Raw genomic sequence first — 3,270 nt, 5'->3', positions numbered from 1 at the left:
TTAATATGCCAATGTCAATTTACTAAATTACTCAAATCCAATCCCTTGGTAGAGAGAGCCTAGACTTCCTTATTAGGCTCCAATCCCTTGGAAAACCTAACAATTATTTCCGCATTAAGAATTGAGATTTAAGACAACCAAAGGTCCTAGTTCTATCCCTAGATACTATTTCCTTTAGGTGTTTAATCCAAGTCCAGATTTACCCAACATTTCCCAATATCAAGCAAACCCTAAAATCATGCCATGGGTAGTAACTTCACAACAAGCATTAAGAAAAAGAATTAAACACTAACAATCAATGAAAGAGGCATATATTCATTCAACACAGTAGTTTACATAAGAGTTTAATGGCTACATCAATCCCCCGACAACAATGAAACTAGTTCTCCATGAATGGAAAACTCAAGCTTACAACAATGGTGGAAATGGAAGAAGGAAGAAGACCCAAGGGTGAAGAAGGATTGTTCCCACAGCTCCTAGCTCGCCTCCAAGAGCTCCAAATGAGAGAAATCGTGTTTGGGCAGCAAAAGATATCGAAGCCCTTCCATTTTGGGGTTAAATATACCCAATCTGCCAAAGCAGCAACGGTCGAGCTCCAACGCGCGTGAGTTAGCAAAGTGGCGCTCTAGCGCCCATATGCAGGGGGCACCCTAGCGCGGTCCAGTCCTGGTGCATTGGTGCTCCAGCGCCCATGGAAAAAGGGCGCCCGAGCTAGCTTCAGCAGAATTCTGGTTCTTCATATTTTTGCTGGTTTTCTTTTTTTCCTTAGTTCTAACACCTTCATTTGATGCAGAGACTTCTTCCAACTAATTGAAGAGTGTAAATAAAGGGGTTAATGATCAATTTGTATAATTAAAGCTTAAGATGAAACCACTTATTAAACTAAAAGAAAACTAGGATTTACAAGGCAAAAGGTTAAGAAAGGGTTGATATTTTCTCTAATTCAATACTGAAATCATGGGAAAATATGTCACTATCATCCTTCATGAATTTAGCATAGCTTGGCATTTGCTCCAATGTTTCAATAAATGTACTATTAATCTGGAGCGTTTTAAAAACAAAAAAAATCTTACAAATTGTTTCTCTTGTTCTTTCTTGGAGGGAATAGAATAATAGGAACATATTATCTCATTTTACCATTTTCGCTCTCTTAACTTTTGTCTCCCTTATTTTGCTGCTCTCAGTTTTTATTATAACTTTTTCACTCTTTTTCACAATCTCATTGCTTCTTTCATTTTTCTCACTTTCCATATCACTTATATTCTTATTCTCCAATAACCTTCTACTCCTAAATTGAATTTCCTTAGATTGTTCCCTTGGGATAGGTATTGTGTCACTAGGAAATGTTCAAGGAGATCTCTTTGAGAGTTGTGATGAAAGTTGGCCAATTTGATTCTCCAAATTTCTTATTAAAGCTTCCTAGTTCTTGAAGTTAGTCTCTGTCTCACTCATGAAGTTAGAAGTCTACTCCACAAATGTAGAGGTTTGTACAGTTAGTTTCTCCAAAGCACATTCCAATGTAAACATGTTGTTCCCTTGGTTGTTAGATTGTGCTTGATATTGATAAGGAGGCTTTGATTAAGTAAATTGGATCGAACCACTCCAAGGTCTAATTGGTAGGCTCTTCCAATTTGTATTATAGTTGTTAGAAGGTTGATTATGTTGTTGGCCAATTGTGTTCACCTTCACCTCTTATTGAGTGACTTGACATTAACCATTTTGATTCATTCCTCCATAAAAATCACACACTAGAGATGTTGTTCTATTAAAAACTTTTTCGTGCATATTATCCAACTTTTGACTTAACTCGACAATTTGTTTTGTTAGCAACTTGTGTTGGGATAGGATAACATATAAGTATTAACCTCTAACAATCCATTTTTTCTATTTTAACGGTCAAATTGCATATTCACAATATTTTTTGTCATTAATTCAAGAGTCTCTAAAGCTTCCTCTAGTGTTTTCAAATTAAACGATCCTCCACTTGTTGCATCCATAATTGCTTTAAATGACGGTGCAAGACCATTACAAAATATCTGGACTTGTAACCAGTCTAGTAAAGCATGATGTGGACATTTCCTTATTAGTTCCTTGTACCTTTCCCAAGCCTTATGTAGATATTCTTGATGCATAAAAGTAGTGATTTCATTTCTCATTCTAGCTGACTTTGATAGAGGGAAGTATTTGTTTACAAATTTTGTAGCCATATCTTCTAATGTAGAAATACTCCCTTGAGGTTGCGATTGAAGCCAACTTTTAGCTTTATTCCATAATGAGAAAAGGAAAAGATTCAAATAGATTGCATGATCTGAAACTCCATTAATCTTCAAGGTGTCACAAATCGCTAGAAAATTCAACAAGTGAGAATTGGGATCCTTTGAAACTACACCTCCAAATTGATTATATTGGATGACTTGTTATAATGCAGGCTTGATTTCCAAATTGTTGCTTGAATAGGAGGTCCTACACTGCTACCTTAGTAATTATTAGGATCTGGCATAGAATAATCATGAAGAGTTCTCTCACATTTTATTCTACCATCGTTGATAAATGCTCTTTATTATCAATTAGTGACTTTGCTTGTCTTCAAATTAACTAAACATCAATTGTTAAGGTTTGGAAACTATAATCCAAAATATTATATCAATCCTCCAATAAAAAGAGAAAATTAGTTCTACATAATGTAAAAGCGAAAAAACAAAACTAGAATCAGTTAGAGTTGTCCTCCCTTGCCTTATGTTCTCCACCCTATTGATGGCATACCGCTAACCATGACCTAGCACATGATGAAAAGTTGGAGTCATCAATGGAAGATGAGCCTAGACTCTTTCTCTTAGGTCATCTTAAGCCATCATAAAGTTTTTAATAGAGTACGAATAAATTTAGGCCTTATATTTTGGACCAAGTAGTCTAGATTTTATTTGGGCCTAGTAGTCTAAATTTTATTTAGGCTTTGTTTTATGGGCCTAGTAGTGTAGGATTTTAATTTGGGCCTATTTTAAGCCAAGTAGATAGGGTTTTGACCACCGAAGTCAACATTGGGCCTTAAGCCCAACATGGACCAAGGTGGACATCAAAATAAGTGAGTTGAGTAAGGGATCGATATTTTTGGCCAAGCTTGGAGACCAAGGGAGCATTTGTGTCCTAGACATGTGGAAGCACCTTATTAGAGAGTTTTTCCTCCTAGTTAGTGGCCATGTGTCACTCTAGGAATTAAGAGTTTTTCCATAGATAGTGGCCACATGTCACCCTCTCATTTGAGAGGATTTT

The 3,270-nt window shown here is 36.1% G+C and overlaps 1 pseudogene; it reads left to right on the top strand.

Annotated features, from left to right (window-relative positions):
- The first annotated feature begins 2,058 nt into the window (after positions 1-2,058).
- LOC128194145 (small nucleolar RNA R71) lies at positions 2,059-2,159 on the top strand (annotated as a pseudogene).
- Positions 2,160-3,270: the final 1,111 nt, after the last annotated feature.

The sequence above is a fragment of the Vigna angularis genome, chromosome 9 (assembly GCF_016808095.1).
Source record: "Vigna angularis cultivar LongXiaoDou No.4 chromosome 9, ASM1680809v1, whole genome shotgun sequence".
In the NCBI taxonomy this organism is placed as follows: domain Eukaryota; kingdom Viridiplantae; phylum Streptophyta; class Magnoliopsida; order Fabales; family Fabaceae; genus Vigna; species Vigna angularis.
The sequence above is the reverse complement of the archived record's forward strand: the minus strand, read 5'-3'. Positions and strand labels throughout refer to the sequence as shown.